This window comes from Oratosquilla oratoria, chromosome 8 (genome assembly GCF_046742065.1).
Source record: "Oratosquilla oratoria isolate Oo_2021 chromosome 8, ASM4674206v1, whole genome shotgun sequence".
NCBI lineage: Eukaryota > Metazoa > Arthropoda > Malacostraca > Stomatopoda > Squillidae > Oratosquilla > Oratosquilla oratoria.
In genome coordinates, this window is record NC_134784.1 from 12501 (window position 1) to 25000 (window position 12500).

Below are 12500 nucleotides of genomic sequence, written 5' to 3' on the forward strand. Positions count from 1 at the left end.
TGCCCATTCCAGTGCCCTTGATTATCTGAAAAAAAAAAAAAATCTCGTACCCCATCCAATATAAACATAATAATGCAAACATATAAAAATATTAGCGATACAAACCTTCTGAGAAATGATTGGATATATCCCATTACTGAACAAAGGTACTTTTTTATTTCAAATTTGAAATGCCAATTAGTAGGATACAATGAATACACATTATGCTTTCTTATGTTAAATATACAGTACCATTGCCCTGGCCATCACGTCTCGTACCCTTAAGGATACCTCAGTAATGCTAGGTACCTCCCTCTAAGGCCGTACTTTTCATCTTGGGCTGTACATGATTGGCTAAGGACATAACTCCAAAACAATCTTGGCCAATCAATAGCCAGTCATTACACGCCTGGGACTGGCTTAGCCGAATACACCAGGTCTTTTCATACTACTGGATGGGGTCGCCTGTGTCATGTGATGTATTGATTCCTCCGATAAGGGTTTTCAGGCGATCCCTTTGTGTCAACACACCTTGTTCATGAAGAATTGTCACCCCCAGAACGCCCACGTGAAGAATCGTCACCCCATGAGATCCCACCTGAAGAACTGTCACCCCAGTACGCCGAATATCAACAATGGAATAATGATTAGGTTAGGTTGAATGAGGGTTATGCTTATCGTCGTCAACTTATACAACCGAAGAATCGTAAACCCAGGATGGCCCACATGAAGAATTGTCACCTTGTCGAAGTCTGAGGTGACGATTCTCCATGTGATCCCATATTTATATCTCAGGTTACTGCCTTGGTAAGAACCACATATGAGTGGTACAATCGCATATGAGGATAGTTCCATCGTCTGCGAGAAATAGCGCATCACCGAAGCAGTGAGAAGCAGTTTCTCACAGCACGTGTTTCATTGACACGCTCAGTTTCATAACTGCAGTAATAAGTGTTCGGCGGTAATCCTTTGATAAGCACACGCGCGTGTGTGTAGTTCCCCACCATGGTCTTGAATCATGTGCTGGACTCTTGATCGACAACTATGACACACACACACACACACACACACACACACACACACTGCGCTGCGAGTTGTTACTCCAACTCTCGTGGGCGAGGAGTTGGGTGTGTGTGTGCGTGTAAGATCACAGCAATACCTATTGATTTGTCATATATGAGCTCTGAGGTCTCTTTCGGGAGGGAAATAGCTGTCGATCACGAGTCCAACACGTGATCCAAGACCATGGTGAATCACACACACACGCTCGATGGCGCAGTGTTAGAATTCCCGGTCGCCACTACGACTTTCCTGGTTCGAATCCCGCCCAGGGCTGAAATAATTTCATTATCGCTGCGCTGATTCGATACTCCAACTCTCGTGGGCGGGGAGTTGGGTGTGTATGTGTGTGTGCGTGTAAGGTCGCAGCACTACCCATAGACTGGTCATATAATTATGAGTTCTGAGCTCTCTTTCGGGAGGGAAATAGCTGTCGATCACGAGTCCAACACGTGATCCAAGACCATGGTGAATCACACACACACAGGATGAGCATTGCTCCATTCTTGTTTAGCACTAATAGGTAAACGCGCGCGGATGCCTCCTTGCCCAGCAGAGCAGGGTACCCGCATGCAGTGATGTGATAGTTTTCAGGACTGCGAGAACCGAACTCAAACCACTTGAGTTAGCAGGCGACCGTGGTACCATTACACCAGCACGCATGTGTGTGCGTGTGTGTGTGTGCGCGCGCGCGCTTGTGTTTATCAATTTGCACAACTTCCAAGTAAACATATTCGCACTAAACGTCCATACCCACTTACCGAACGTTCACTTCCACTTATGTAATGAGCGTTTACATATATAATCACGGCGGGAGCGAAAAGAAGAACATTTAGCACGAAAAGCATCGATCTGTCTGAAGAACCTTGTATCCTTTTCCAAGTCAATGTTTCTTTCATAGCTGTTACGAATGTGAAGGTATTTTTTCATTCACTGCCACCACCCCTCACCCCCACCCCCCACTCGAAAAAATATGGGCTCAATTTTTATGACCTCCAATGATTGCCATTTGTCTTGGCTGTCCGTGCACATAGGGTTAAGGTGATCATTTCCGGGCTCAATCTCTGACATCTGCCGTTATCTGTCACTTGCCCGAGCACAGGTAGCAGGGAAAGGCCTTCTTGCACAAGCTCCACTCAATGCCTCTTGCTACATGATTATCCATCATTTTTATTTTATTCGTGCAGTGCTTCATTCATGCAATCTTTGGAAAGCGACAAAGACGAACATTGCTTATCATCACCTGATATAATTTTCTTCCTCATAAAAATTCAGAGATAAAGATTTTCTTCACCATCCAACAATCAGTTCGTGGCTGGTGATAGTCGCTGGATCAGTGGCGGCGCCAGGGGAGGGCTTGGAAAGTGGCCAGCCCCCCCATTAGCCACCCCAACTGAAATGAGCAAATTGAAAATTTAAAACACTCATTGAAATAATTTTTATTAAGTGGAATTTTTAATTGCCATGGCTAAAGATTTGTCAGCCATCAGTGCTAGCCCAACCATTAACCCCCTCCCCTTCTGAAATGAGGATAATATATGTGTATTATCATATTACTATTAGCCCCCCGAAAGATTTGCTCAGCCCCCCCTTAGCCTCCCCAACTAAAAATTCCTGGCGCCGCCGCTGCGCTGGATCCATCGATTCCAAACGTCTCGATTAACTCGTTGCTTTTGTCCACACCAGACATGACGTAGACACACTACGAAATACGAATTAGTCGTTTTTCTTTACGATAGAAGAAATAGGCATTGGTTTATTAAATAGTAATTTTTCAAGGATGGGCTATGGAAGTAGCGAGAATAGAATTAAGTGTAACTAATCGTTTCTCTCACTCTTTTCGTTGAATTTTATTTCATTTCGTAGGTAAAGGTGGGACTTCGTCAGGGATGTGTTATGTCGCCCTGGCTGTTCAACTTATACATGGATGGGGGTAGTGCGAGAGGTAAATGTAAGGGTGGTGGGTCAGGGATTGGAGAGTGTGTGAAAGAAGGATGTTAAAGATAAATGTAGGTAAATGTAAGGTGATGAGATGTACAAGGGGTGAACGTGGCAACAGACTAGAAGTGAGCATTAAGGGAGAGCGACTGGAGGAAGTGGATAATTTTAGATAATTGTGTGCGAATGTGGCAGGAAACGGAGGGGTGGAGGTGGAGGCAGAACGTAGATTGAGAGAAGCGAGTAAATGCCTTGGTGGATTAAAAAGTGTAATGAGAAATAGACATTTGGGAATGGATGCTAAGAGGAGATTGTATGAAGGAGTGATTGTGCCAACAGCACTGTATGGGGCAGAAACATGGAACATAAGAGAGGAAAAGAGAAGGAGTTTGTGTTTGCGATGAGGTGTCTGAGAAGTATGATAGGGGTTACTAGGCTGGATAGAGTGAGAAATGAGGAGGAGAACGAGGGTGGTAAGAGAGTTGGGAGATAGGGTTGATGAAAGAGTATTAGGATGGTTTTGGACACATGGAAAGAATCAGTGAAGAAAGACTAGTAAAAGAGTTACGGAAGGCAGATGTGGAGGGAGTGAACATGAAGGGGCGACCTAGGATGAGATGGATGGATGGGGTGAAAGGGGCTTTGGGAAAGAGGGGAAAGTCTGTTGAGGAAGGACGGGAGAGGACAGAAGACGGGGTGAATGGAAAATAGTTGTATATGGATGATGTGATGCATGAGGTGGAATGGATTGGGGGATGGGGGGGTGAGGTAGTATGTATGAGAAAAAATTGACGCAGCCCGAAAGGATTTCTCCGCGTCTTCTCCTTTTCTGCATGAGGGGACGGAGAGGGGCGTCGCCGATTTAATGAAGCGGCCTTGCTGTGGATGTGCTGTGTCTTGAGTCACTGCTTCTGACCCATCATCCAGGAGGTGCCAAGATAAGAGGGAGGGGAGTGGAATGTAGTAGGGATGGAATGGGTGGGAATGGTTTTTATTTAATGGTGGGCAGCTACCGGTAAAGTTACCGGTTTTATCGGTAACAGCCTTAACGGTAGCTTACCGGCAAAAAATCTGCTACCGTTAAGGTTCCGTTAACCGATAACTCGATAAGCTATACCATAACACTCAGAGAGCGGTAAGCACGTCTCGGCTTGGTAGTAGTGAGTGACGGTACTGACGGGCTCAGTGCCCTGCTAATTTTACCGGTTAAACTTTTACCATTAACTACAAAGTAATGTCGTAACACATTAGTAAATTTCAACAAAAACCCACTGTGTTGGATAAGAAGAAATGAAATAAATAGATTCCATATATTTCGATCACGGACTGTGATCCTCTTCAGTGGAATACAGAGTAGAGGAGCAAAAGGCATGTCTTATAAACAGTAAAAGAAGAAACATGGATAGGACTCAGGTAGCGTCTAATGCTTTGCGGGGCAGGTCACCCGCCTTCACCAGAGATGGTAGTAATTTGTGGACTGCCCAGGTGGTAATGCAGTCAGGTGACCATTGTCCATGAGATATATTGAAATTTGGAAATTTGTTAATCAAGGATGATTCTATTATTTTCCTTTTAAAACTGCACTTTGAATTGAATATAATTTTTGCTTCATTCCAATCTATACGGTGGCCTTCCTTGTCTACGTGTTGGAAGAGAGCGGAAGCAAGTATGTACCGATAAGGTCTCGGTCATTTTTTACCATTAAAACCGTTTTTCGGCACTTTTCTTATTTTTTCAATAGAATTAATGTTATTTCTGTGATCAGCATACGAAACTATATTAATTGTGAAAGTTTCATCGAAAAATTCCGCGTGTCGCCAAACGAAGACCCATATATGTATTATATATATATATATATATATATATATATATATATATATATATATATATATATGTATTTATATATATATATATATATATATGCTTAAGTGATGAAAATGCCAATATGCTTCTGTTTCGAAATAAGAATGTGAACTAATTTGTATGAAAAAATGATTGAGGAAATAAATAAAAAACATGCTGACAATGAAATCTAATATATCCTTGAGTATTCACCTTGGTCTTTGGATCACGTGCTGGGCTAATTTGTATGAAATAAGTATTAAAACAAGGGAGCATAAAAACAGTTTTTAGGAAAACATTTATTACAAATTAGTCAGGTTATGTTAGGTTAGTTTTTAGGAAAAATTTATTACAAATTAGTCAAAGCTCATTATATGTGTATGTGTGTGTGTGTATTAACAAAACTCCCACTCCCACATGCACCCTCCAAACATGAACCCATGCATGCAGACAGACGCGGACAAAAGTTTATACACCACACCCACCCTCAGACACCCTCCATTCACTCACTCGCGCGGTAGATAGCATACTATAGTAGCACCAATTAAAGTATGACTTTTTCCCTTTACAATGACATAATAATAAAAATAATATGTAAATCAGAACCAGAGATATAGCTTATTAAATGACAAAAACATTGATTTTTCGAACTCAGCTCGAACTTGGGACGCCACTACTACCTCACGAGTCTTTTTACCGGTAAACTGCCGGTAATTTCGGTAACGGTATTGTTGTTCACCGGTAATTCCGGTATTGAAATTAGCGGCATTTGCCCAGCACTAGTTTTTATGCCTTTGTTTTTTGGCTACCTCCCTTGTAAGGGGGAGAAAGCCTTTGGCATATGTATGTATGTATGCATTATTATAAGCTGCTCGAATAATGTTCGCCTGCAGCAACTGGTTTCATTTCATTCTTCACAAACCAAGGAGAACCTCCGTTTCTTTGGTTGTAGATATGACTGAATGCATCAAACAGACTTGTATCCACCCACAACGCGTGTGGGAAGGCGACAAAAGTCAATTAGACTGCTTTGAAGTCGGGGTTACGAGTCACGACCGTTATATCGCTTTGTTTTGAACCGACTCCATAAAGGTTCACGCTCTGTTTGTTTGTTCGATCACGTTTGGTCGGCGGCGTTTTCTTTTGAACTGTATGAATGAGGATCATACTTCTTTCTTTATTTTTCTACTCTTTTAACCAGTTGCAGGTAATGAATGGCATATGTCTTTTTCAAGTAAAGCTTTGATTCAATCACGGATTCATATAGCGTAGGTGTTTCTGGGTCACTGTTGTGCGTGAGCATTCAAACGCCCCTTGTCAACACATTGACCCCTGTAGCTGTTGTTCCGACCAAATGTAAATAAACGAACGGAAATAAAAACGGTTTGATATAGTTGAATGGTGAACTGAAGTCCAGCAGAACAAGAAAATTAAAATCACTAGATTTTTAGCCAAAGGATTTTTAATGGGTGTCACTGTGTGTGTGTGGTTTTTTTCTGTTGAGGGATGCCTATGTCCACATATATTTTTAACTCGACCTTTGAGTGGGCAAGAAGAAAACCACGGGTTGATTTTGGTTATTGCCAGATGTTATTCATCTGTTTGGAAGTTCTATCTGATAAGAGGATTGCTCTTATCTAGCCGTACCAAGTCACTGACGTTTCTGCTAGATTTTTTCAAACAATTATATTCAGGACAAGGTGAAACTTATCCCGATTTTCTCTTCAATTAATTTCATTAAAGTCGGCTGGCCTCCTCCCCGCCACTCGTGTATGACGGAAAATTTGTTTTACCGCCAATAGGTGTCTCGCCTATGACCACAATAAAGTTCCTTCAACTGATATTAGCCCTGGGCGGGATTCGAACTCGGATCGCTGGAAAGCGGTCGTGAAGGGCAAGATCTAAGAATATAAGGTCTAACCACTTCCGACCGAATTTCGAGGGAGTTGGCGCAGCGGGCCCGTGAACGTCACCTGGCTGTTCAAAGTGGGGTTAGCGGGTCCTATAGCTGTCAGTTGAAGCTGGTCCGTCGTTCGAAAATGACGTCGCCTTCGCTCGCACTGATCCACGCAATTATATTCTGACAAATATTATATAAAATATATATATAAATATATAAATATTATAGTTCCTGTCTATATATATGAATATATAATATATAATATATAAAATATTATAGTTCCTGTCTTCCTTGGCGTTTCACAGTTTTCTTCAGTGTATCACAAAGAGAAAATGGACTCAGCCAAATGACGTCAGAAGCTGCGCAGAAGAATGTAAACGGTCTGACCTGTATATTTAGACCTTGGTGCAGGGTACCATAGCGCCATGGAGCCGTGTATTTGTGGGTGTGTGTATGTGCGATTGGACATTGGTGTAGTCACTAGTACACGAGTCGCCAGAAAATTAAAAACCTTTATCACCAACTCCTTATCACCCCCAGATAAATTTGGGGAGATCATTGGGGGGGTATTGGGGAGGTAAGATAAGCAATATCCTGTACTGTGTGCACACTTGTCTTCGAGCTTCCATAGCATTCACACATACACACAGACATGCTACACCACGCACACATACACATAACATACCCGAAAATCCTCCCGACGTAGAAGCTAACGAAGTGTGATTGTGATTATACTCAAAGAAACGTAACGACCCTACCATTTCTGATCTTTGACATCGAGGGGCCTGTGCTCGGCGAAGCAAAGCCCTTTTGTGGTCTCCTGAAGGCTGTTACTGAAAGAGGATCTTTGATCTTGCACGTAGAAGACGCGCCGTCGACTTTTTCGTTGATCGAAGGGTAGGAATAAAATGCAATTTTTGTATATCGATCTATGATCTTGATAAAAGGTCCTGCATAGGAGTACGTGGGTGGAGTGTAGGTGTTCTCAGTGAAACTCTACTTATGGAGTCTCAGTAATGAAGGAAATTGGGAAATGGAATGTAGGCGTAGAGTGGGAGTATGCTCAGTCATTATTACTCCGCCAGAACGGCTGGCTTGCTTCCCGTACACCACCTATGTAGTATTTCATATATTCTTTCAAACATGTGTGATTATTTGTCTTCAAAATGATTAAGAGTTGACATTATTCTTTAAAAATATAAATTTTCCAAAAATTGAATATGGTGATTTCGCCATTCATAGGTATCTTGACGGTTATAATATGAAGGTAAGAGGGGCTGGTCTGGCTGCGACTGAACGCAGACTACGTCTTTATTTATTGGATGCAACGGAATCCAAACAAAATAGATGAGATGGATAATGTGCAAAGACAAGATTCTTGCCTTTTTTTTCAAAATGCTCGCCCACTGCCTCATATTGGATGATTCAGAAGTGGGAAATATTTGTTATCTAATGCTGCCATGCGGCAAAGTAGAGACACCCAGAAAAAATCCCAGCTACGCCTGTGGAATTATTGAATTAAGGTAAATTTTAAACAGGGAACGGCAAGCGAGGAGAGGAAGAGAAATGTGCATTCTTTAGTAAATTAAATCGTGAAGTACAAACCAGAAAATATGTAAACATGGCAACCCTGGCCTTCTACGTGTCGCCTGTACAGATCTCGCCGTCGACGCCATTATCAAATTCTGTGGGTGGACTGCAAGTTAGGTATAGCATACACCATTCGTGTGAGATGACAGGAATACATTAATAATACGTACTTTCCTAATTATTATTTTTAGTTTGTCTTGCTATGGATCCAAGGTCTTTTATAACTTGTTCTTCGGTTGTAAATATTATTTTTTTGTTCCGTTAACTTCCTCGGGTGTTCATCAAACCGTAACTGAGAGGGCAGAGTTGCCAGTCAATCTTTAAATCTTCACATCTGCCTTTCTATTAGGAACCTTCTTAGGAATGTTACAATGGTAGCCTTCTACTCTGTTATTCTTTCCATACATGAAAGTGACCTTGAAAATGACCCATCTTGTTTGCAAGCTTGGTCCTTGTCAAACCTGTTTTACAAGATTCTTTCTCTTTCATTCCCCACAGCGCAGTTGCGATATATATATATATATATATATATATATATATATATATATATATATATATATATATATATATATATATATATATATACATATATATATATATACATTGTGTGTGCGTGCGCACGTGTATATGTGTGTCTGTACGTGTACATATATGTATGTATGTATGTATGTATGTATGTATGTATATATATATATATATGTATATATATATATATATATATATATATATATATATATATATATATAATATAGTTAGGTAGTCGGCCTGGCCCCACTTTGGTCGCCAAATGTTAGGCTGGCTGGAAAACAGACTGATGGAGATTTTTTTTTCCGAGTTCGGCGCCTTGGTAATGGCTCACTCCAAGTGCGAGAAAGGGCGGGGGTGGGACGGCGTGTCTCAAGGCAGTCTTCTTGCGGGGGAAGGGGAGGAGGAGACTGCGACGGAGGCAGCGAGCTAGGCTCGCAGCGTGATGCTCCAAGGCGATCTGCATCTTTGGGTCAGGTCATGGGTTGTCCTCTTAATTGGCGCGAGGTCAAAGTCGATGCCCGGGAAGTCCGACGAAAAACGTACTCAAGACGTTGATCTAGCCTAGATAGAATATATGGTACTGCATGTGCGTTTCCTCAAAGAGTAACTTATGCGCCTCACATGGCAGAGCGGTGCGCAGGTTGTTCGACATGATCCGTTCTTTGACCGGTGACCTAGTAGATGAGGACGAGTACTGCACGAGCGTTTCTTCACAGAGGATACTTTTATTGACCTGTTGCAGCCGGCTGAGCGCAAGTGTGCCCCCATGGAACCTCTTTCGGGTCGGTAAGGTCGTGGGATGGGCCAGGACTTGAGGTGAGGAAAGGAGGAAGAGAGGTGAGGACAACTTCCCCAACACACACACACATACACACCACACACACACACACACACACACACACACACACACACACATATATATATATATATATATATATATATCAGACAATCTCTTTGACAGTGGCGCACGGGATTCGAACCCGCTGCATCTGGACCCAAACTTCCAAGACACCCGCCTTACACCGCTCGACCACTGACGGTATAAAACCATGAGAACTCATAGTCAATCTGACTGTCGAGATTGGGGAGGGCGCGCACTGCACCCCATTAACCGCCATTTCACCCCCATGGCCAACCGCACACGTGGGAGGGGTAAGGACAGGAACGAATCCCTTTCACGCTTATTGCCAACTTAACTATATGAGAAATTTGCTAGTGAACAGCGACATCAATCAGACAATCTCCTTGACAGTGGCGCACGGGATTCGAACCCGCTGCATCTGGACCCAAACTTCCAAGACACCCGCATTACACCGCTCGACCACTGACGGTATAAAACCATGATAACTCATAGTCAATCTGACTTTCGAGTTTGGGGAGGGCGCTCTTTGGTGGTTACTGGGGTGCAGTGAGCGCCCTCCCCAATCTCGATAGTCAGATTGACTATGAGTTCTCATAGTTTTATACCGTCGATGGTCGAGCGGAGTAAGGCGGGTGTCTTGGAAGTTTGGGTCCAGATTCATCGGGTTCGAATCCCGTGCGCCACTGTCCAGGAGATTGTCTGATTGATGTCGCTGTTCACTAGCGAATTTCTCATATATTTACGTTGGCGATAAGCGTGAAAGGGATTCGTTCCGGTCCTTACCCCTCCCACGGGTGCGGTTGGCCATGGGGTGAAATGGTGGTTAATGGGGTGCAGTGAGCGCCCTCCCCAATCTCGACAGTCAGATTGACTATGAGTTCTCATGGTTTTATACCGTCAGTGGTCGACCGGTGTAAGATGGGTGTCTTGGAAGTTTGGGTCCAGATGCAGCGGGTTCGAATCCGATGCGCCACTGTCAAGGAGATTGTCTGATTGATGTCGCCGTTCACTAGCAAACTTCTCATATAGTTATGTTGGCGATAAGCGTGAAAGGGATTCGTTCCGGTCCTTACCCCTCCCACGGGTGCGGTTGGCCATGGGATGAAATGGTGGTTAACGGGGTGCAGTGAGCGCCCTCCCCAATCTCGATAGTCAGATTGACTATGAGTTCTCATGGTTTTATACCGTCAGTGGTCGAGCGGTGTAAGGCGGGTATCTTGGAAGTTTGGGTCCAGATGCAGCGGGTTCGAATCCGGTGCGCCACTGTCAAGGAGATTGTCTGATTGATGTCGCTGTTCACTAGCGAATTTCTCATATATATATATATATATATATATATATATGTGTGTGTGTGTGTGTGTGTGTGTGTGTGTGTGTGTGTGTGTGTGTGTGTGTGTGTGTGTGTGTGTGTGTGTGTGTGTGTTATACATACCTTATTTCGATTGTGGTCTCTGCTGCCTAAATTTACCTGTTTTTGGGAGAGTATTTAGGCAAATCAAGATTGAAAAGAGAAGATGGAAATCGGGTGGCGTGACCCTATGTTCGTTATATTTATTTTTTGTGTTCTTGTTCTCCCTGTTCTCGTCGTTATTGTCATTGTTGTTTATGTTCATCTTGGCCCTGGTTTAGGTTGTTGACGATGCATTGATTGTTGTTATTGATGTCGGTATGTTAGTTGTGGGGTTGAAAGCTTCGGTGTCGCCAGAGTCACGCAATAGTTCTATGATTGGGACCAAGGTCTAAGTAAACAGGTCTAACCGCTGGAGCAGTTCTGCGCAGCTTCTGACGTCGTTTGGATGCATCCATTTTCTCTTTGTGATACACTGAAGAAAACTGAAACGCCAAGGAAGACAGGAACTATAATATTTTATATTATATATATATATATATATATTATATATCATATATATTATATATTCATATATATAGACAGGAACTATAATATTTTATATATATTTATATATATATTTTATATAATATTTGTCAGAATATAACTAATTGAGTGGAGCGGTGCGAGCGAAGGCGACGTCATTTTCGAACGACGGACCAACTTCAACTGACAGCTATAGGACCCGCTAACCCCACTTTGAACAGCCAGGTGACGTTCACGGGCTCGCTGCGCCAACTCCCTCGAAATTCGGTCGGAAGTGGTTAGACCTTATATTCTTAGATCTTGACTGGGACTAAGCGCCACCGAGAAACACTGGTAAACTACGGCCCATAACAACAACGACAATGCCCTCTATTTTGATAATACCCTCTTAAAAATGTCGGGTACGTAATATACACAAAATAATAGTAATAAAACATAGAATAAAAGTAATAAAACGAGTTGTTAATTAAAAAGGAGAGGAATGGCTTCCGTGAAACGGGGTGACGTCATTAGACCGGAAGGTGAGTGACGTCATCAGAGCTTTCGCCGGTGACGACTATGGGTATTTGCTAGAATAAAATTAACAAATATTACGATAGAGGTAGGAGTGCTTATTCAACAGTAATCTATTTATTCATTTATTTATTCATATCTCTATTATTTTTTCTATACGTCTATTTATGTAAATCTGTATTTATTTATTTGTCTATTTATTGATCTATATATTTATCTTTATTTATTTATTTGCTGATTAATGACGAGAGAGAAGTAGGTTTCTTGAAACATTAGTTAGAAGAAAAAAATATTCTAGATTTGCAGAGTAAGTCACGAATAAAGATATTACCCTAGACTGAGGAGCAGCAGGTAAACCAGTGAGGAGTTTATCTTTTTTTTGTGTGTGTTCATGTGATATTTTGAACAAAATCTCC

General features: G+C 42.2%; 2 protein-coding genes across 6 annotated transcripts in view; one reads left to right on the top strand and one right to left on the bottom strand.

The window, feature by feature from the left end:
* Nucleotides 1–12500, bottom strand: part of LOC143027532 (uncharacterized) — an 81599-nt gene that overhangs the window by 8152 nt on the left and 60947 nt on the right. The gene's annotated exons all lie outside the window — the stretch shown is intronic.
* LOC143027529 (baculoviral IAP repeat-containing protein 2-like) overlaps nt 7321–12500 on the top strand; it is a 26769-nt gene continuing 21589 nt past the window's right edge. For 3 of the 4 annotated variants that reach the window (XR_012966609.1, XM_076188816.1, XM_076188815.1), the window contains exon 1: nt 7321–7615. The gene's annotated coding sequence lies outside the window, so the exon portion shown is untranslated. The remainder of the gene's footprint in view (nt 7616–12500) is intronic. The other variant, XM_076188817.1, reaches the window with a different exon arrangement.